Below are 23,979 nucleotides of genomic sequence, written 5' to 3' on the forward strand. Positions count from 1 at the left end.
ACCACAAAAAATAGTTCCAAAGTAGGAGCTCAATTCACCAATGTCATTAAAAATGGAACGTAATAAATCAAATAAAATCCCCATGCAACCCCAGCAATTTTTCTTTATTGCTAGTTAGGTAGAACATCCTCATGTGCTTCTCTGTTATGATACCATTATAGGTCTTTCAAACATAATATTTACTTTAAAACATAATGTTAGTAAAATTCATGGTGACACCTCCAAATACTCCTCACTTCTCCCCTTCAAGGCTTCGTATACAGGGATTGAAGAGTCAAATATAGAGCAAGGGGTGGGAAGGGAGGGAAGTGGCCTCTCTGAATTTATTGGACAAACCTTACACTGCATCAATCACCATCTCTCCTGTGTTTCATGTGGTGTAGGAGCAGGGCAGATGGCAGGCAATGTGCAAGCTGTACCCAGAGATCAATTCAAAAACCTTTCCTGGCTGCATTTCCACTTCCACTCAGGGGTCCAGTAAAGAAGGTCATGAGAGGAAATAATATATGGTCTCACGATATATTATTGGGCATGGGCATATCCTCTCTCAGCCCTGGACCCAAACTTATTTTTCCCTTTATATGATTCATTGCCTACAGGTTCAGATTATCCATCAATCTCTAAATAGAACACTGTCGCCACATTAAGGGTTTCTTGTGGTTATATTCATTAACATAAAAAAAATATCTGGGTCATACTGAACTAGATTTTTCAAGTCTTGGAGAAGATGGAGTCTCCATTCATTCATTCATTCAACAAACACCCTCTAAGGTCCTTTGTATGCTCATCCTGTGCTGGGTCCTAAGGATGTCAAAGACAAATGTGACAAGGTCCCTGTCCTCCAGCATCTCAGTGTCCCTTGGAATGGACATCTGAAGAGCATTATAATTGAACACGAAAGTTACTCTAAATGTTGGCTATATATTTAGACTTTGATGAAAGCATAGAGAAAGGAGCACTTGCCTTCCTCTGGGGGGAGTGAAGGAAGGGTTTTCAGGGGATCATTTCCAGGAGGGCAGTGTCTTAGGCAGAGAAACCAACAATGCAAATACCTAAAGATATGGGGAAACAAAATGTGTTCTGAGGATCATCTGTACAGAAGAAACGGTGCAAAATAGAATTTCAAGGGGTAGCAATTACGTGCCCAGAAGTTAAGAAAAAGCAATAATGTGCCTGTGCACAACTGGGAATGGAGAGACTGTCCTTGGGGTGGGGACTGAAAAGGGGCGCAATTTGAACAAAGTCCAGCTCAGACAAGGCAGACGAATGCCAAGGTAACGCTGGTGTCAAACCCGAATGAAAGTGGACTGCCTTACAGAAACTGAAAGCCGGAGGGAGCTCAGAGTACATCGAAGTAGCCCTTTCCCAAGTAGCTGTAACTAGGATGTCCTTCTATCTGTGGCACTCAAGGGCAGAATCTCAATGTGGATGTTTGGTAAAAAGCACTGACATTTACTAAACTTTGCTCGTCTCAGATTCACTAGTGTACGGTTTAGAAAAGCAAGGGCTTATTCTTATAGCTATGATTATGTAATATACGTAAATAGGCTTAGATAAAGAAGAAAAAGGGAACAAGTAACCCATTAAGACACAGTCAGTTGAGAATTCTGCCCCATTTTCTGAAGGAAGTTGGGGAGGAAAAGCTAAACATAGATCCTGAGACAGAAATGATAGAAATGTGTATAAAGAAAATCCACACCTCTGGGCTACAGATTGGATTAGGATCACGAGAAGGTATACATAAAATAATTGCAATGGAGTAACTGTAATTAGGTTAAGGGAAAATTTTAAGTGTCACCATTTCAAGGGCATCTAGACATCTATGAGTTTTCCAGTAAAGAATTCCCTGGGAGGAGGGAGACAATTGCTCAGGGAAGGCCCCCCCCCCATTGTCCCGTGAGGACAAGTTCTCCCAACCTGGTCTCTCTCAGCATCCTCCTCCTCCTCCTCAAAACCGACAGCATTTATTTATGCGATTATTTTCCTAAATTTTGATTTCCCACTAATAAGCATGCCAGGGCTAGGATGCAGCCTCTTTCTCTGTCATCTCAGGAACTAGAACAGATACATAGCAAGTCCTTATATCAATCCTACTGAACACAGTGTAATTCTGAATGGAATTGTGGGGATATTCTGCAAAGTTAGCCAAGGGTAGAATTTTCAGTGACAGAAAGAAGAGAGTGATTCATAGGTGCAGGAAGGATTTACTCAGCAAGACAAACCTGGGGGAGAGGAATTCAAAATGAACTTTTGCCTGGTGTTTAGAGCGGGTCTCCCCTGCTTCCTGCTCGGTTCTTCTCCTCTTCCTGAAGTCCTCAGAGAGTTGCTGGTCCTCCGACTGCTTCTTCATGACTGTGGAGGGAGCTTCTCTGCTTTATGGGTGTTGAGTTTTCTCCCTCACAAAGCTTACAATGGTCGACAAACAGTGACTTGCATTCGTGTGACATAGAGCAGCCCCCATCCAGAGCTTACGTGCTCAGATACAGCTCCTTTCCTCACGAGAATAGACAGAGGAGCCACATGGCACCACCAACCCCTCCGACACCCCTAGAATTCACTATCCCTAGCCCACCACCCCTAGCCATCTGTATTGGACCTCGGGTCTTACCCAAGTCCCAAACCATCAGAAACCACCTCAAAAACTTTCATCTTCCTCTCACCCACCTCCAAAATCTGAAAATCTCAACTGACCTGGCAAGCCAAGCTCCTCCTGCGCCCCTCCCTATGTGCCTCTTATGTCACAGGGTTAGGAGTGTTAGGGGTTTCTCCCTTACACACCCCTAGCCCACCACCCCACTCCCCCTGACTCAGCATGTTCCTGCCTATAGATGGACTGTATAAATTCATGACCACCTCTGCCAGGGGCAGGCTGAAGTCTATTCTTCAGACCCACTCAGTTGGAAGAGCTTCCCCATAAACTTTTTGCCTGCACTCATCAGTCTCCGTGTCGCAGTGAGCGCTGTTTTTCTCTAACAATGGGCTTAAACCTGGCTTAAGTCAACAGTCTCGTCTCCTATGAGTCTCAGGGTCCTGGCAGGAAACAGATGGTGCTCTAGAGCTGGATACTTGAGAAGAGGCCAGTAAAGGGATTTTCCTTCTGTTCAAAGGTCTAGACATAATTTAGGAGAGCTACAAGGAATGATAGAGCACCCTGGAGATAGTAACAGCAGGGAGCTGTTATCCCCCTGAGCTTGAAGGGGCAATAGGAGAAGACTGGCACCCAGAATCTGGAGAGAAAGCTGCACTGAGGGGCCACTGTAGGAGGAAAGGGAAGAATCCAACCAGAGGACTTCTCATTGTGTGGACGTGGCCGGGGGTGGTGGAAGGGAGTTGGGGGTGGGTGGACAAACACCGCAACCTTGTTCTTCTCCTTCTCTCTGCCCCCTCCTATTGGTGCCCCCTCCCCAAGACCAAGGGAGCCTACTAATGCTGTCCACACAGGTCAGGACCCAGGGTGTGGACCAGGATGGAGCAGCCTAGAGGGAACTGGAAGGATTAATGGAAGTACTCAGACCACATCTGCTCCAGCTTCATGCTGGGCATGGAGAAACTGGGGTCTCGTCACTTTTCTGGCTTCTTCCCAGGAGAGTAGCTGTTTATGCTTCTACTGCAAAAGCAGAGTTCAGTAGTTGTGACAAAAATCGTACAGCCTGCAGAGCCTAAAATATTTGCTATCTGATCCTTTACAGAAAAGCTTGACAAAAAGGGTTTGTTCACCCCTGCTCTAAGCAGATGAGCTGTGCATCTATGTTAAGAGAATACCAGGATATGGAGATAAAAAAGACCCCAGAAGGCAATCCGATGATTTGAACCACCAGTGGATGTGGCTTATCCTGAGAAAGGCTTTGTGAATGTGCTGCTGAGAAGATGGAGGAGTATCTAAGTAGATTCAACACATATCCTTAAGGCTAAATTGAACCAACTGCAACTTAATCACATACATGGTACCATTTCAGACAAACGACATCAGAAACAATGCATTAACTGGAGGTAAGTCTGCACGGCATCTAGAGAATGGCCTTCAGAGTAAACGTAACACCTTTGCATTTAAATCGGTCAAAGGGTATTAAAGGTTTGTAAAATAGATTGGTTTACAAACATAATCTATATATATATATTTTATTTAATAAACTATCAAACTGCCATACCTTTCCTATAAAATATTTTATTCTTTCTTTCTCTTACTCTCTCTTTACTCTGCCTCATTGTTCTTCATTGCACTTATCACCACTGAAAATGTATTTTATTTGTTTGTCTATCACTCTCCATTAAACATAAGCTAAGTGGAAGCTGACATTAGCTATGTCAATCACTGTTGAGTCCCAGGTGAGAAGAGAGGAGTGACTGATATGTAGCAGATAAATATTTGTTGAATGAATAAAGGAATGCCCTTTTTCTCTGTTTTAATGCTCAATGAACATTCTTCTGTTTTTGACTAGTATGGATTCTTCCTTCACATTAGAAAATGCTCTGAACACCTGATACACGTAGTCTGGTCATTGAACAAAGGTCTCTGTGACTAAGGATTGATTTGGGTTGCAGTTGCCTGCATCGGCCCTGCGCGGCTGGAGATGTGGTTCTGGCACATGGTGACTGCTGCTCCTGTTTATCTCAGGCCTACTCAGCCCCAGACCTCAAAGATGCACAAGCACAATTCCCACCCGAACTCCCTCCACCCCCACCGATCAAAGCCCATCAGGGGAAGTGTGCCCACCCCCAGCATCGCAATGGGCGTTAATGGAATTGGTCCCGCTCCCTTCCCTAAGCTGAGTACTCCGTGTACCTGCGTGAGCCCCCACCCCCTTTCCATCCACAGTGTCCTCTGTGATCCATGAGTCTATGGGATTTGGTTTCAGGGCAGGTTCCTCCTAGCACTCCAGTGTCCCTGAGGGGCTGAAGTTCAGATTCATGCCCCAGCCTGCACCCAGGTCACCTGCCTGGTCTTTCCCGACCTTGCCCTATCCCTGCCTTCTTTCTCCTCTTCCCCGTTCTGATCCAGCCTCTGACAGCCTTAGTCCAAGGGCCTCATTTGTACTGCTCAGCCTATTCCCCAACCCCTTGGGCCTAAGCGAGCTTGCTGACTCTCCTTTTTATTCTCCCTAGGGGCCCTGGAGTTTCCAGTGCTCCCTTCTCTTTCCATATCTGCCGCCCCTAGGTCTGCCCCTTGGGGTTGGTCTCCGCCAAGCTTGGCTGTGGCAAAGGGCATGGCCTCCCCAGCTTCTGCTGTCCTCAACACCCAAAGTCAAGTACATAAATCCTCTTTTTAAGGGTTTACAATCGGGCAATGGATGGGGTAACAAAAATAACAGAGGAGGGAGAACCAAATCTCACATTTACACTTTTCAGAGACCTTTGACATAACACTTGAAAGCATCTGTGAGCCAGGCTTGAGGGCCAAGCTTGCTAAACCCTGCTTCCAGCCTTTTTTAAAATGAAGCCTGGGTGGGCCTGCGCTGCATGATGGCCCCTTGTCCCAAGGCAGAGGAATGGGTGTGCCCTCTCTAACATGGACACTTTTTACTTCTGAGGCTTTCCATCCCGGGGGACTCTGACCCCATAGGAATAAATTATTTGGGGGCATTTCCTTGTAGGCAAGGGCCTGATCCTTCCTTAGGGTCCTTCAGCCTTGCACCCAGTGCTGTGGGTGTTCTAGAGGGTACTAAAGGGAAAGCCAAGAAAATGAACCTGAAACTGGGTGATCATTCTGAAGGGAAAGTAAAGAACTGTTTTGGGCATGTAAGAGCGGGCCCTTTTTCAGTTTGAGTGGTCAGGAATGTCTTCTCTGAGGAAGCGACTTCTGAACCGTAACCCAAATTGCAAGGATGTACCAGTCAGGATGTACAACCTGCGCATCTTAGGTGGACAGCCGTGGTTAGCCAGTTATGCGGAGATCTAGGGGCAGAACTTTCCAGACAGCAGAAAGAGAAAGCATCAATCCAAAAGCGGGAATAAACTCTGCTTGTCTGAGGAGCAGCAAAAAGAGAAAGCCAGACCACAGAGGGCCCCGAAAGCCATGGTGAGGGGTTCAGGCTTTATAGTATTGGTTTTAAGCATGGGAAGGACATGACCTGGTAAATGGCTGCTGTTTGGAGAATGGACAATAGAGTGGGCAACAAAAGATGCCCACCTATTCTGAGGCTACTGCAGCCACAGCTTTCCAGGTAAAAGCTGAAGTAACTCAGATCAGGGGGTGATGGAGAGAACTGGGTGGATTCCAGATATACTTTGGATGTGAAATAGACAGGAAAGGCTGTCGGATTGGGTACGGGGGGAGGTGAGCAAAGTGGAGGAATGAAAGTTGTCTCTGAAGTTCTTTTGGCGTGAATACATAGAGTGGCATTCATGAGATGGGGAAGACTGGAAGTGAAACAATAAGGATAAGGGGGAACAGAATAACAATGTTCCCTTGGAACACACTAAGTTTGCTTTTAGATATCTAAGGTGAGGTGTTGAGTAGAGAGTGGGTGCCATTTGAGAGTCTTATCCATCATAGGTTTGTTTGGAGCATGGATTGGAGGCTTGGGGGAGTGTGTGTGCTAGCTTGGTCTTTTCTGGGCAGCTGATCTGCCACTCACATACCTATTAGAGCTCCCCTGCCTGAAGGCTCTCCTTACACTGAGCTCTCGGTCCTACCTGGACTTCCATCCATGGCCAATAGCAATCATCAATGAGCTCCAGCAACGCTCCAGTAGAACTGTCTCATGTCCAAGGTCTACACTCTGACAGAAGCAATTTTTCATGACATTTCAAAGTAGATTGATTGGAGTTTGTAACAGCAGCATTATATGAGTGCACCTTGCTTTCAAAGTCTATGGCAGGTGGAGAAGGACTTTACTTGGAAATACATCCTGTGGAGAGATTGAGGAAAAAATTCAATTTGCCTTCAACTGCTAGTTGCAGATGGTATCTGTCATGCCTGTCATACACATTTTCATATGCACAAAGTTCAGATTGCACAAAGATTTTATGTTGACTCAGGTAACTGTGTGTGCACACAAGAGTTGGAAATGACTCTAAGGTAGGAATAACCTCTCCTCATGACATCACTGGGGAAGATCAAATACATATTTCTTTTGTCTGTGCGAGAATGAAACTTTGATGACAGCAGGCTTTGTAACTGACTGGCTGCTCAGCCTTAATCAAGTCCATCTTAATCTGGCCACTAATGACCTCTCTAACCTGTCTTGAACTGTTCCCCTAAACAACCAAACTGGTGCACCGCTGCAACCAAGCTGGTATGCTGGTGACACCTTACAAATGCCATGCCATTGCTCACGTAGTTATCCTTTCCCGGAATGACAGCTCCAGTTTGTTCTGCTTGTCCAAGACAAGTTGAATTCCCACCTGCTTCATGAGGTCTTCCTGGATTATCTTAGCTTGTGGTTGTTCTGCCTAAAACTCCTCTGGGCTCCAGTAGCATTGAGTGTTTCCACACCTTATCAAATATTGAGCACAACCCTCTTGGACTACTTAACTTTTAATGTATGTAACAGCTTTACTTTAAAAATAACTCCTATGATATTTTCACTTCTTGTTAATTCTGTTACTTTTCCCAAAATGCCTTCTCTAATAAGACTACACCAAGAGGCTAAGATGGGAGAGGAGGAGATTATGACAGAAGGAAGACCCCTTCCTAAAGGGAAGAGGAGATTGGAAGTCCTTCCAGTACTGGGCAGAAGAGATGAGAAAGAGGAAGGGAGGCTAAGGTCAGAGGCAAATGAACTTCCTCTCTCCATGCCCGGGGTCAGGGAGCAAAGTTGGTGGTGGACTTAGTAGACAGGATGATGGAAGCATAAAGATAGAAACCATGTGGTGTGGTGCCATGCTTTCCCCAGACTTGACCCAAAGATATTGTAAAACCCATAGAGAAGCCCAGAATTTGCCATGTCACTCAGCATACAAGGTGCCAGCTAGTAAGGTAGGGATGACTGAAAGAGGGCCTAAGTGATGGGACTTCATGCCCTATAGTCTATTCCCCATGGGGTCCAAAAATTATTATGCACCCCTTGGGATATTGGGGTTTCCGAAAGGCATTGGCTGATAAGCTCAGAGGGACAAAGGGGACTGTTTACAATAGTAAGAGGTCAAGAGATGCTGTAGCAGAGAGCAGGGCAGCCCACCCATGCTGGGGATCTCAAAGCAACTGCAGAGTCCTCAGAGGAGCAGTAGTTCCAGTGCAAGCCAAGATGGGGGCCAAGTCAGCGAGCAAGACCTCAGTCTGCAGCTATGGTGAGAGATAGACCCAGAGGACACAGGTCATGGACCCATCAGCAGTAGCAGCAAGAACCAGAGAGGCAGCATGAGGCAGAAGCACATCTTCTCCCAAGTCTTAAGTATTCCAACCCTTCCTGTAGCAGTTTGATATGGTTATGAATTCCAAAAACAGATACTGGATTATGCTTGTAATCTGATCTTACCTGGGCATGATTGAGCTATGATTAGGGTGTTGAGTCTCCACCCTTCAGTGGGTGGGGACTCACATTAAAAGGCATGGCAGAGGGAAACGGACTTTGGCCCAGCGGTTGGGGCGTCCGTCTACCATATGGGAGGTCCGCGGTTCAAACCCCGGGCCTCCTTGACCTGTGTGGAGCTGGCCATGCACGATGCTGATGCCCGCAGGGAGTGCCGTGCCACGCAGGGGTGTCCCCCGCGTGGGGGAGCCTCCACGTGCAGGGAGTGTGCCCGTGGGGAAAGCCGCCCAGCGTGAAAAGAAAGTGCAGCCTGCCCAGGAATGGCGCCGCCCACACTTCCCGTGCCGCTGATGACAACAGAAGCGGACAAAGAAACAAAAGCAGACAAAGAAACAAGACGCAACAAATAGACACCAAGAACAGACAACCAGGGGAGGGGGGGGAATTAAATAAATAAATAAATCTTTAAAAAAATAAAAAAGGCATGGCAGAGAACAGAGTTGAGGGCCTTCTGATGTTGGAGTTTGATGCTGAAGCCTTAAGCTGGAGCCCCAGGCAGTAAGCTCACAAAGGAAAGAGAAGCCCCAGGAAGAAAGGAACCTTGAACCCAGAAAGGAACTTTGAACCCAGAGAAAAGCAAGCCCCAGGAACACAGGAACTCAGGAAACCTGAACCCTCACAGACATCGGCAGCCATCTTGCTCCAAATAGACTTTGGTGAGGGAAGTAACTTATGCTTTATGATCTGGTATCTGTAAACTCCTACCCCAAATAAATGTCCTTTATAAAAACCAACCAATTTCTGGTATTTTGCATCAGCATCCCTTTGGCTGACTAATACACTCCCCTACCACCCCCATCAATGGTAGAGCACTTGAGAGCAAGGTGAGACAATTTAGAGAAAACGAAAGATACAGGGTTCTTTCCCCTCTCTTTTCTCACACCCTTCCCTTCTTCCTTCTCACATCTGATAAGTAGTGAGCAATTTCTGGCCTCACTATGTTTGAGTATCTTGTTACTCCAAATAGATTAGAATTTGCTTAGAGGAAGGGCAGAGTTTCAGAGTTATGCCTGACACTGTGTTCTGAACACAGTGGGTGCTTAATTAATGTTGTTGGTTCTGGAGACTTTGAACAAGCAAGTTATGTCTTCCTAATCTATAGAAGGGGGGTAACAGTGGTAATAATAATAGCTCCTATTTGTTGAGAGGGGATATCGTAGGGGAGTAGACCAAGAGTAGTTTCTGGAGCCATATGTCTGAGTTTGCATCCTGGGTTTGCCACTGACTGGCTATGGGACTTTGGGAAATATTACTCAACCTCTTTAACTCTGTTTCTTCAGCTGTAAAATGATGACAGCTCATTGGACTGTTATAAGAATTAAGTAAATTAATATACATAAAGAATTGAAAATGGTGTTTGACTTGTAATAAGCTCTCAAAAACATTTTAGTCTTCTTATGTGCCAAGCAAGTTAGGAGCTATCGTCTCCACTGTAGAGATGAGGAAATGGGAAGTGCAGAGATATTAAGTGATTTGTGCACAATCACACATCTGGGAAGTGGTGAAACCCAGATTCCAACGCTCGCAGCTGAGCCCAGAGCTCACTGGCTGTATAAATTCTCTTTTCCACCTCTCTGGAAGAGAAGAGGTAGAATGAAAACCACCCACTTTCCTAGGAGTCCTCAAGTTCCCTCACTCTGTGAGCACACTATCTTCTGCTAGGGCCATTCTTGAGTGATTTCTTCTCTTTAAAACCCACTTATATAGTGGGGCAACGTATAGGTCTTTAAGAACAAACCCACTTGGCTTAAAAAAGAGAGAAATATAAAATTTCTTTTACTGTGTTTATTGGAGTATTCTCTTGAGTATTTAAAAGTCGGGAAGCGGACTTGGCCCAGCAGTTAGGGCATCCGTCTACCACATGGAAGGTCCACGGTTCAAACCCCGGGGCCTCCTTGACCTGTGTGGAGCTGGCCCATGCGCAGTGCTGATGCGCTCAAGGAGTGCCCTGACATGCAGGGTGTCCCCTGCGTAGGGGAGCTCCACGCACAAGGAGTGTGCCCCGTAAGGAGAGCTGCCCAGCGTGAAAGAAAGTGCAGCCTGTCCAGGAATGGTGCTGCCCACATGGAGAGCTGACACAACAAGATGACACAACAAAAAGAAACACAGATTCCCGTGCCACTGACAACAATAGAAGCGGACAAAGAAGAACATGCAACAAATAGACACAGAGAACAGACAACCGGGGTGGGGGGGGGAGGGGAGAGAATTAAATAAATAAATAAATCTTTAAAAAAAAAAGTATGTGTAAATATTTAAAAAAAAAAGTCCTAAAAACAAAAAAATTAAGTTCTCATTATCTTTCCAGCTGACTCATAGGTATTTATTTATTTATTTTTATTTATCCACGCCCCACCCCCCATTGTCTGCTCTCTGTGTCCATTCACTGTGTTCTTCTGTGTCTGCTTGGATTCTCATTAGGTGGCCCCAGGAACCAATCCTGGAAACTTCTGGAGTGGGAGAGAGGTGATTACTCTCTTGCGCCACCTCTGTAACCTGTTCTGCTGTGTCTTCTTATTTTCTCTCCTCTACGTCTCTTGTTGTGTCATCTTTCTGTGCCAGCTCTCCACAACGGCTGGCACTTCTGCGCGGGGTGGCTTTCTTGTGCAGGACGGCATTCCCATGCAGGGTGGTGCTCCTGCGAAGGGTGGCACACCTGCGAGGGGTGACATTCCCTGCATGGGCTGGCACTCTGCATGGGCCAGCTCACCACATGGGCCAGCTGGCCCTCACCAGAAGGCCCTGGGCATCAATTCTGGACCTCCTAAATGGTAGATGGGAGCCCAATTTGTTGAGCCACATCCGTTTCCCCATAGTTTTTTTTAACTGTGAAAAAGCTTTCTTTTTGGCTGTTGTGGTAGTTGGAAGCCCCAGAAAACCATGTTCTTAACCTTAATCCATCCCTGTGGGTGTGAAGCCATTGGAAGTAGGACCTTTAATGAGATGACTTCAGTTAAGATGTGGCCCAGGTCAACCAGGATGGATCTCAGTCCTACTGCTGGAGTCCTTCATAGGTGGGATGAAATTCAGACACAGAGGGAGAAAGCCACAGAGGGAGCAGCCAGAAGCTGAACTCAGTGGAACCCAGAAAAGAAGGGAGACACCATCAGAGGCTGCCATGTTCATTGCCATGTGACAAGTTAAAGACCAAGGCAGGCTGGCAGCCAACCCCAGAAAGCCGGTCTTTAGGAAGAAAACATTGCCTTGATGATGCCTTGAACTCTCTCTTAGCCTCAAAATTGTAAGCAAGTAAGTTCCCATTTTTTAAGCTGAACCATTGCACGAGTAGCCCGGGAAACTGAAACAGACATTTTGGAAGTTTAGATAAAATAGACTAATCTGCAAGTACCGGTAACATTAGATACCATTTATTAAGTATATACTGTGACAAACACTATATTGTATCTAGTTTTCACAATGCCCTTGAAAGTTTAGTACTCTTCTTTCGGTTCCAAAGGTTAAGAATCCAAGGGACTTTCCAAAAATACCAGGAATCCTTTGAAAAAAGTAATTATGAGAAACATATTTTAGGGAGATCCAATAAAATGAAATTTATGAATTATGTAAGAATGGGATCCATGAATGTGTGATGACACACTATTAAATTAATCCTGCTTAAATCAACCTTGAAATCATAATGAAATTTAGCTGGGTATTCCCTGGAAAGAACCCTTGAAAGAACTTGCAATTAGGCAAGACAATAAGATTAGGAAGAAAAAAAAAATGAAGTAAAAAAGCTTGAGCTTAGAGGAAGAACATGGCTTACAAACACAGTGAGGAAAGGCTGGCTATTGCAGGTTTACTGGGGAAATTCTGTTTAAATATCTTTCCCTGAAGCTTCAGGTGTAGGGCTCAGAGTTAGATTTAAACATCGTTTTCATAATTTTCTGTGAGAAATAGAAGGGGCTGACTTGAAAGATGGTGGGCTCCCTCAGCTGTCCTAGGAAAGGGGCATGGCACGAGGCAAGTGATGATTTAGGACAGTAGTTCTCGATCTTTGGTAAACATCAGAATCACGTTGGAGGGCTTGTAAAAGCAGATTGCTGGCTCCACACCCAGAGTTTTGTAGGTCTAGGGTAGCATCAGAGAATCTGCATTTATCACAAGTTCCCACATGATGCTGATGCTGATGAACCGGACACCAGTCTTTAAGAGAAACCGACTTAGGAGGAGCTTGACTTGATTTATTTCAGTAGATGTCCTTCCTCCTTCTCTCTGCTTTCTGCCTTTTTCTCTTTTCAGTGTTTCCTCTCCAGGCAAGGATGGTGCTTTATCACAATGCCCTCTCTGAAATTCCCTTGGGCTCTGGTTTGTTTTGGAGGCAGGATCAAGGTAGAGTGGAGAGATTACGGATGATGCTGAAGGGCAACCAAATTGTCATTTATTACCTACAAGTTATGTAGCTTCTTCGAGCTTTCAATTTCTTAATCCATGAAATGGGAAAAATGACGAGACATCCTTGTTTATCTAATGAGACTGTTGTGGGATGAATCAAGGCACAGTTGTGGAAGTACGTTGTAAGCCGTAAGCTGCTTCATCTGGTGGAAAGCACCATAGACTCTGGTCTTGACAGATCCGGGTTTGAATATTGGCTCAGTCCAGTGGATGCCTTGGACTAGCTTATATATAAACAGAGAACTACTTTACCTTCTAAATTTATTGGGAAAATTAAGTTAGATAATGTTAAAAATGCCCTTAGCATATGTCTGTCTTAGTAAGGGCTCAATAAATGTTCATTACTGCCTCCTCAGTTCCATGAAATTGTGCCCCTCCCGACACAGTTGATTAGGCTCTAAATCTAATAATTAGTCTTAATTCATTTCTTTTCCTCATACTCCACTTCTTTGTTCTATTCATTTTTTTTTTCTATTCACTTTTATGTCTCTAGTAATGAGTACTGCCGGACACATAATAGGTACTCATTAATATTTATTAGACAGGGAAGTGGTTGTGGCTCAACTGATAGAGCATCCGCCTACCATATGGAAGGTCCAGGGTTCTATACCCAGGGCCTCCTGACCCGTGTGGTGAGCTGGCCCACCAAGGAGTCCTGTGCCATGCAGGGGTGTCCCCTGCATAGGGGGACTGCACAAGCAAGGAGTGTATCCTGCAAGGAGAGCTTCCCCACGTGAAAAAAGCACAGCCTGCCCCAGAGTGGTGCCGCACACACAGAGAGCTGATGCAGCAAGATGACGCAATGAAAAGAGACATGGATTCCTGGTGCTGCTGACAAGAATACAAGTGGACACAAAGGAACACACAGTGAATGGACACAGAGAGCAGACAATGGGGGGAAGGGGAGAGAAATAAATAAAATAAATCTTTAAAAAAATATTTATTAGACAAAGGAATAAATTCCTGCTGATTTTTACCTCAAAAATATATTCTGGAAGAGTCTACTTTTCTCCATTGCCCTTGAGATCACTCCAGCCCAGGCCTTCTTCTTCCTGAACTACATCACAGCCTCAAGTGCCCCAGTCATCATCCCCTACAATAGTCTCTTCCCCTCATTGATCTCTGATCTTCATAAGTTCACTGGATTATATCTACTTGCATATTTAAAAAAATATTCTGCTTGACATTTGTGAGTTTTGAATTATGGGAACCCATAAATGTGTTGGATTTTGGAAGATTTTCAACCATAATCATTTTGAACATTTCTTTTCTCCATTTATTCTTTTTCTTTTTGAAAGGTCCATTAGATCTATGTTGAATCTCTTTCATGTATTCACCACATGCTCATAATCTTTCCTTTATATTATTCATCTCTTTTTTTCCTTCTTTATTTTTTTTTAATGTTACATTAAAAAAATATGAGGTCCTATATACCCCCCACCCTCCTCACCCCACTCCTCCCACATCAACAACCTTTTGCATCATCATGGCACAGTCATTGCATTTGGTGAATACATTTTGGAGCACTGCTGCACCTCATGGATAGTGGTCTGCGTTGTAGTTTACACTCATATCTTTACTTATCTGTGCTACATTCTGTGTGACTCTCCATATTCTGTCTTCCAACTCATCAATCTCCTTTCATCTGTGTCTAAACTATTTTTTAAAAAATTTCTGTTGAGCTGTTTTTTCAGATTTAAAAGACTGTATATTCTTAATTTCTAAGATATGTAATCTTGGCTGCTTTTTCTCCTTTCAAGGATACAATCCCTCTTTTATGTTGAGTAATCTGAAGTACTTATTTTGAAAATGAGATAATAAATATTTATTGTTTTAAGCTGCTTAGTATTTTAGGGTGATTTGTTAAATAGCCATAAATAATACAATTGTCTTCATTCTCACTAGATAATTCCACTATGTTTTCCAAACTGATCATGGCATTGAAAAATAATTTTATTTCCTCCTTATTCCCACCAGTCTTTTAAATCTTTTTTGCCTATCTTTTAGATTTGCATAGTCCCCTGAGGTTTTAAAGAATATTTCCCTAATTATTATATGGGAGAGGGCATCTTTTCTTATATCTGTTGACCATTTGGTTTGCCAACTTAGTCAAGGGTCTATTCAAGGTTCTGTTTATTGTCTTTTTCTTACTGATTTATAGTATTTCTTTAATATTCTAAATGCAGGACCTTTGTTATTGGTTATACATCTTCTAAATATCATCTCCCACTATAGCTTGTCTTTTCACACTCTCACTGTTTTTGATAAGTGGCAGTCAAGTTTAACACTATTTTTATTTATTTATGAGTATGACTTTGTGTCTTGTTTAACAAATCTTTGTCTTCCCCAAGGTCATGAAGATATTTTTTTGTCATTATTCTTTATAATATCCATCCATTTGCATTTATATTTACTTTAAAAAAAAGATTTATTTATTTATTTCTCTCCCCTCCCCCCCCAACCCCAGTTGTCTGCTCTCTGTGTCCATTCGCTGTGTGTTCTTCTGTGACCGCTTCTATCCTTATCAGCGGCACCGGGAAACTGTGTTTCTTCTTGTTGCGTGATCTTGTTGTGTCAGCTCTCCGTGTGTGCAGCGCCATTCTTGGGCAGGCTGCACGTTCTTTCACACTGGGCAGCTCTCCCTATGGGGCGCACTCCTTGTGTGTGGCGTTCCCCTATGTGGGGGACACCCCTGCGTGTCAGGGCACTCTTTGCGCGCATCAGCACTGTGCATGGGCCAGCTCCACATGGGTCAAGGAGGCCCGGGGTTTGAACTGCGGACCTCCCATGTGGTAGACGGACGCCCTAACCACTGGGCCAAGTCCGCTTCCCTGCAATTTACATTTTTGTGTCTATTGGGTTAATACCTGGGGATGGGATAGCTGAGTTATCGAATAGGTATATATTTAGTATTGTAGGGAACTGCTATCCTTTTTCCAAAGGAATTGTACCATTTGACACCAAACAACAGTAATTGAAAGTTTCAGCTGCTCTGAGCATACTTATTTTAACATTTCTTTTTCCTGAGGGGTGATTAGTTCTTCAGTTGGTTTGATCTATTGTCTTTATGGTGTGCTTTGTAATTTTTGTTTGAAAGTTCAGCTTGCTTGGGAGGTTTTCCTTTTCATGACCCTTTTTGCCAGCTGGTTTCATGAGTGTCTCAGCCTGGCCCTCTGAGTTGCAACTCTCTCAACCAGACTTTAATCTAGGAACAGATATTGTCCCTGTGCAGAGTTCAGGCCAAATTCTCATTTCCTCAAGAGCGGTCTGTTGTGGAAGAAAGGGCCAAGGACTCAGGGGCCTAACCAATCTGGGTCTGAGAGACAGCTGCACTGCATATTAGTTGTGTGGCTTTGGGATGAAGATGGAATCTTAGAAAAAGAGGTGTGAAAAATGAAGAAGAAATGGAGGCAAAGGACAGGGGCTTCCTGACTTTTATGGGGGACAGATTTGATACTTTTTTCTGACATGATTTTGTCGTCTTTTTGGTCCACATGTGTTCTTAATTTTTGTATTTCTGAATTGAGGTGCTTTATGTATCCCAAATATATGTTAAAGAATATTTACATTAGCTTGGAGTCTGGTGTTATAAGTTTTTCTAGCTCTATGGTTGGTTTGTGGACAGAATTTTTATCAGCAGAAATGCTTTGATTTGCATTTCCTGGTTTTTGCAGTAGTTTTGCATGACTGTGGATGGTTTATTATCTATTCTGACTCATTTCATGGACAGGGTTCTTAGGAGCATTCTCTTATGTCAGTTCTGCCTTCTTCCATTCCGTCTCATTTATGGATGGTGGTGGTGGTGGGCCGAGCGGGAGGATTGGCATGTCTTGTTTCTCTTTTGTTTCTGCGGGATCCCTGGCTCTCCCCTCTTATTTCCTTCCTGCTTCTCACTGCCTTGTCCCCAACTAGTACCACTCCTTTTCTTTGTATCTGATACTCCTCCAAAAGCAGTGCTTCCTGAGGTTGCCACTTCTGGTCACACATTTTCAAGGCCCTTCCTATAGCTAGGGTCGTGATCCATCAAATCCCAACCTATGCTCAGCATTTTGACTTTTGATGTTGGACTTTCACTTTCGGGGGTGGCAGCTTTTGTCTATGTGTGGTCTAAGTCCTCTGCTCCCCTCTACTCTTTTTCACAGACTCTCTTAAGTCTCTGCTCCCTTGCTCTTCCGTACCACAATGGTAGTTCTATGGGAAGTTTTCCCCCCTCTTACAGGTAATTTGAAGGTCGCAATGTTGTAATGTTGTGTAATGCTGAAGATGTGGTTTTATTTGTTCTCCTTGTTGATTTTTGGGGGGTGGGGTGGGGATATTTGAAATCAGGCAGCCCCCATTATTCTCCAAACTTGAAGTTCCTGTGAGTTGGGCTGTCTTTGACTGAAAGCTAATCCACAGAGAACTATATAGAGGTTTTTGCCCTCTGCTGCAATGGCATTGCAGTTCAACTTCTTCCTTGACCCAACTCGCAGGTGTTTTTCCCAACCGCACTACTGAGTAAACTTCCTTCATTCACTATATATTTGTCCTATCCTCTGAGCTTTGAGGGCCTGACAGTTTTCAGTTCATTCTGGTGGTAGACAGAGTTCAGCTCTGTCAGCATGAAATATTAGGTTGATGTTTTCAAGTTCTGCAATCTTCTTCTATTGCATTTCTACCAAGCACATAATAGTGCCCCTGCTTTGCATTTACTTTCCTCTGTCCATCCTCTTTTACTTGTACCCTTATTAACCTCTCTTCTGATTCTCCCTGATTTCTCTTCTGAAATAAAGTAATTGTCAAATGCAGGTCATACTCTTAGTGCTTTCAGTTACCTGGTGCCAATCCTGGGGCTTTTCCAGCCCACATCCTTACTGAAGAGTATTTAATAGTGGGGTGTTTTAATGAGCTTTCAGATTGGTACAGCCTATGGGCCTGCTTTGCATTTAATTATTAGAGATTTGTTTTTCTGATCTGGAAATGAGCTTTGTCCATTTTTGACATAATTGTTAGGTCAAGAGAAAAATAAAATTAATAATTTTGAGTGCCCAGCTTCTAATCACCACGGACTCAGATGATGACTCATCGTCTTATTATTTTCATTTCAATATGACCATTGCTGTGGGCTGCTCAGCACGAGCAATCCTCTGGGGACACATCCAGCCTGTGCATCTTTTGATTTAGGCAAATTAAATCAATTTTCAGTGAGGTCTTATATTAACATGCAATGTAGGAGGCATTTACGCTGAGTTAAACAATCTAATTAGTGGTTTCCAGTTTGGGGGACAGTGACTGTTCATTCTATTTCCAGTTCGCCAGGGCCTGTAATCAGTACTCGTGCTTGATTTCCATTCAGATGGTGACACTTTACCTTTCATTCCCAACCTTTTCTTGGAAGGACCCAGGAACCAAATGTACCAGAAACACAAATGGCAGAGGGATTCAGAATGAGGACTTTTAATTAAAATGCTTAGGTCTCCACCTCATTAATAGAGGGAGTTAATAAAGTTCATTAAATCAATGGGAAGAGGGCATTTGCAATGCAGTTTTCTGGGGGCTTCTTTCTTGAAAAGCCTGATTTTATTTCTCACCAAGAGCTTGGTTACTTCCAATTGCTGAGTGTCTCTCCTGAACCTGAGTAATGACGAGCTTTGCTACATTACTCTCAGGCAAAGAAAGTCTGGATGCAGTAATTTTACTGCACAAGCCCTTTTGGGAGGAAGGACTGATGTTTGTGGTGTTCAAAAGCTTCTTTTTCAATGCATTTCTCTACATGTGATCATTTAAGGCTGAGCTTGTATATCCAGGAACCGAGTCAATAAGAATAGGAAATTGCCATTCAGGTGCCTCTGGACAACATGGGGTCACCCAGTGGATAAGCATGAGTTGCTCCTTTCAACAGAAAGGAAGGACATTGAGATTTCCAGAGGCCTTTGGAATATAGGACATATATTTTTGAATTGTGTACCGATGTGTTATAGGAAAAGGAGTCAATCTCAAGGATTGCTGCCTTTTTTCTTTTTTTTGCATTAACAACTTTTTTTTTCTACCCCCCCCCGCCCCCCGTTGTCTGTTCTCTGTCTATTTGCTGCGTCTTCTTCTTTTGTCCGCTTCTGTTGTCAGCGGCAAGGGAATCTGTGTTTCTTTTTGTTGCGTCATCTTGTGTCAGCTCTCCGTGTGTGCGGCTCCATTCCTGGGCAGGCTGCACTTTCTTTTGTGCTGGGCGGCTCTCCTTACAGGGCACACTCCTTGCGCATGGGGCTCCCCTACGCGGGGACACTCCTGCGTGGCACGGCACTCCTTGTGCGCATCAGCACTGTGCACGGGCCAGCTCCACACGGGTCAAGGGGGCCCGAGGTTTGAACTGCAGACCTCCCATGAGGTAGACGGACGCCCTATCCACTGGGCCAAGTCTGCCGCCCTGCATTAACATCTTAATACAAGGCAAGCTTAATGGTCTAGCCATGTGTTTAAATGCTTAAAACCATATTCTCCCATTTAAAACCTGAAACTTTGTAGGACATGAGTATGTGCTAATGGGTTACAGTGGTTACAATGGGGTTGTGTATTTCCACTAGAAGGCACATTTTGTCTTACTTCTCTCTTTTGATGATGTTAGCAGTCATTGATAATCACTTTTCTATTTTTTTCTTCTTAGTTTTTTTGCATTGATAATCATCAACTAGATTTATTATTCATTTGACATTGAAAAATGGTGATTTCTAATTGTGTCATTTCTTCTTCAGTTAATGGTTACTTCTATAAAAAGACAGTGTACCTAAAGGTGTACACAGGAGAGGGCATCCTCCAAAGGATAATTTTTTATGACTAATAATTTTTTTAAAGTATCATCATCCACGGCTTTAAACATATATGTTATGCTTCTATCAGTTGCATATATTTTTTATTGAGGTTCAAACTGTCCCATCTTTGGCCATTGGGAGTCTCTTCAAGTTGGCTCCTGAGACATTTTGGGTCAACCTCCTTCTGTTATAGAGGTTTCTGACAGGTGAAAAGATGACGTTAAAATTGCAAATTAAAAAAAAACCCATAGGGAGCACATGAGCAAGAATCAGTAGTCACAATAAACACGAGGACTAAAGCTCCAAAAATCTTATAACAGACTAACAGGAGAGACTACAGGTGTTTTCAAAGATGACTGAAAAAGAAAAAAGAAAATACAAAGATACCATGGAAAAAGAGCAGGAAGGTTTGAGAAAGTAACAAGACTAATAAAAACAAACAAAAATAGTGATTCATACCTTTGAAAAATGAAAAAAAAATAATTAAAATGAAAAAACCTCTCAGTGCATGGGTAAAAGAGGTTTTTAAAATTACATTTAGGGGAGCAGTTGTGGCTCAAACAGATGAGAACCTGCTTCCCACATGAGAAGTCCTGGGTTCAATCCTGGCCCCAGTACCTCAAAAAAAAAAAAAAATTACATTTAAAACCAACCACTGAGACAAATCTATCAGCACAAAGAGAATAAATACTAGAGGTAAATGTATTGAAAAAAAATAGATGGGAAGGATAGAAGGAGAAGATACAAAATAGATTTAATAGGAGGTCAAAAAAAGAGAGAATAGATACTATTCAAGAAGTAGGGAAGTGGACTTGGCTCAACAGATAGAGCATCTGCCTACCACATGGGAGGTCCAGGGTTCAAACCCAGGGCCTCCTTGACCTGTGTGGAGCTGGCCCATGTGCAGAACTGACGCACGCAAGGAGTGCTGTGCCACGTAGGGGTGTCCCCCACGTAGAGGAGCTTCACGCACAAGGAGTGCACCCCATAAGGTTTGCTCACTCAGCGCAAAAGAAAGTCCAGCCTGCCTAGGAGTGGTGCTGCACTCATGGAGAACTGATGCAGCAAGATGATGCAACAAAAAGAGACACTGATTCCCAGGCCATTGACAAGAATAGAAGTGGACACAGAAGAACACACAGCAAATGGACACAGAGAGCAGACAACTGTGGGGGAGAGAGGGCAGAGAAAGGGGAGAGAAGTAAATAAATAAATCTTTAAAGAAAAAAAAAAGAAGTAATGACTGAGAATTTTCTAGAACTTACAAAAGACAAGATTGAGATTCAAGAACCCAATGGGTCCCAAGCAGGATTTAAAAAAAATCTGTACTAGATACTTCATAATGAAAATGCAAAACACCAAAGATAAAGACAAGAAATTTCTAAACACATTCAGAAGAAAAACCAATTATCCATAGACTTCACAACGACAACAATAAAGGGCAAGAGAGAATAGATTAAGTGACTTCAAAGTGCTGAGAGAAAGTAACTGCCAACTTAGTTAAATTTACACCTAGCTAAATTTTCACTGGAGCATGAGGAAAAAATAAGGACAATTTCCGATAAAGACTGAGAAAGTTTGCTACTTATATATCCTACCTGTGAGAACTTCTAAGAGCAAATACTGAAATTGAACTCAGAAGGATGTGATGGATAGCAAATGCAATAACGAGGAAAGAAACTGGTGTGGAAATCAGGGAGAGGGAGTGAATAATGCTTCAAGATCCCCACAGTGCTTACTGAGATGCCGAGTCTTGCTTTCTTGGTGAACGTTCTTGCCAATACACATGGCAGAGCAGAGAAGTGGGCAATTCGTAGCTTTGCCTGAACTTGACAGGGCACAGGTGAGCAGAGCATTGCTGGAGGAGTTGGCCAATAGCAGCTACCTGCCACTGTTTGCACAAAGTCTTGGCTGGTCCTTGTTGAAGGGAAGCTGCAGCTCAAAAATCATTTTGCAGATAGTAAGGGGACTCCTAGGAAGTTGAGGAGCTGCAAAGGGACAGTGAGCTTCCTGTAAAGCCTGCTTCAACCACCTTCACTAGAGCGCATGAGAGAGTGGGGCAAGCCTGTGGCCTGGGTGTTGGCAGAACTGACATGGTCACCTCCAGAAATCAAACCACTAACTACCAGGAGTCACACAGGATTCCAGTTTGCAGAATTCTGCTCATGGGTCATTGCTGGGGTCCAACAAATGGTGGCAAAGCCAGCAGCTGCTAAAACCCATCTTTGTCTTTTCTTGCCGTGTGCCTGAATCAACCCACCAAGTGTACCCTTCAGAGGGAGTACACTAAGGGCACTGATTTTCACAGGGTTGAAATGCTGAGATTCCAAGTGTTAAATAGTGCTAGAGGATAAGATCCTGGGAGCCGCGGACCATGGCTATCTAAATCCAGCATAACCTGTAGCGCTGAGCAATCAGGGCTCCTGCCCTGCACCCCATGATTTAGAGGGCCCTACCCAAGCCCCTCCCTTCAATAGCCCACCTAAGCCCACCCCCTCCCTTCCCATCCAAATGGCCCACTTGCTTGTTCGGGGCCTGCCCAGGCCTGTTGCTGGGCCCATTCTCTGGAAGACTGCGCAGTGAGTGCACTCCTAGGAGCGGCTAAGGGATGGCTGTTTCCAGGGAGCGGAGAACGGATGGAGCTTGGACCTGAGGCTGAGACATCCACATTTGTGTTTGAGGAGTCCTTCAAAGGACAGAATGGAGCTGAGGGTGGGACGACAAGAGGGGCTGGCTGCGGGGCGCTTCCTTTGTGCTCTTATCCAAAGGCCTGAAAATGGTATAGAGAGACCTGTCTAAATTTAGGTTGCTCCACAAAGATCTTGCAAGAGCAACATCGATGTGCATTTGCAATCCGTTCCCCCCCTAATCCTTCCTCAAAGTTTCAGTGAAGATCTAATTGTCAAATCCAGTGCTCTTAGATCCTATCAGATTTCTCTGAAGCAGCGGGTGGCGTTGGCCACACCAACTCTTTCCACCTTTGCATCCTATGATTCTGCAGTGACGTGGCACTCAAATTCCTGCCCATGCATACTGCTCTGTCTGAATGAACAATCCTCAGAATTACGCCAGTTGTCCTCTTTCCTCTTTCCTGTTGATGTTATTTCTGAATAACTACCTCTGTTTCAATATCACCAAATAGCTTTGTTCCTGAGTCATCTTCAAAACTGAAGCCAGAATTTTTATTCTTTGCTGGAAATTTCTATGGAGCATCTCACTGGCCCTGACGCTCACCATTTTACAAATCATATTCCAGTTTCTTTCACCAGAACCCAATCTTCCTCTCATGTCCGCTAGAAAACTTGGTCATCTTAAGTGCCTCCATGGTTGATCTGGTTAATTTTTTTTTTCTTATTACAGAAGCTGTAGGTTTACAGAAAATTAAACACCTAGGCCACAAGTTTGGGTTTCTAATATGTGAGATAGTTTCCTTCTATTCCTAGTTTCTAAGTTTGTTTTTTTTTAATCCACATAGGGTGCTGGGTTTTTGTCAAATGCCGTTTCTGCTTGAATAGAAATGATCATGCATTGTTCCCTGTCATTCTATTAATGTGGTACACTACATTAATTGATTTCCTTATGTTGAACCATCCTTGCATCTGTACCAGGGCTAAATCCCACTTGATCATGGTGTATAATTCTTTTAATGCGCTGTTGGATTTGATTTGTTAGTATTTTGTTGAGTATTTTTGCATCTATATTCATAAGGGATATTGGCCTGTAACTTTTTTTTTTTGTAGTATTTTCATCTGGCCTTGGTATTATGGTGAAATGGCCTCTCTTAGAATGAGTTAGGAAGTGGTCCCTCCTCTTGAAGTTTTTGGAAGAGTTTGAGCAAGATTGGTGTTAATTTTTCTTGGAGAGTTTGGTGAACTTTACCAGTGAAGCCACAGATTGGCATTGGTTTACAGGGACCTCAGTACATAAAAGGGGTGAGGCTGCTCCCTCTGGAACAGGGTGAGGGGCCCACAATGGGGTGCAGGCCCGCTCCACTTTAGAAACAGGGAAGGGGCCGGCAAGGCGGCCCGCAGCTTCTACCATTTTAAAATTTTTGATCTGGCATTTGCCCAGTTCCTGCAACCCTTTCGCCATTTTCCAGAGTTTTGAGGAAGGTGGTAATTTTTGCTGGTTGTTCAAAGGTTCTGTGGGGTAACAGCCCCCTTGTGTCCCAGGCTGCCGTCTTGGGCAAGCTGCCGCGGTTCTGTTCATTTTTGAGTCTGTACCTTCAGCCTGACCCCAGTGCCTCTGCCCAAATTCAGATACACGTAAACGTACCTTGTGCCTTTATCTTTTGTTTAAGTTTAGTTTTGGGGGTGGTTTTATTGCTCTAT

The sequence above is a fragment of the Dasypus novemcinctus genome, chromosome 10 (assembly GCF_030445035.2).
Source record: "Dasypus novemcinctus isolate mDasNov1 chromosome 10, mDasNov1.1.hap2, whole genome shotgun sequence".
NCBI lineage: Eukaryota > Metazoa > Chordata > Mammalia > Cingulata > Dasypodidae > Dasypus > Dasypus novemcinctus.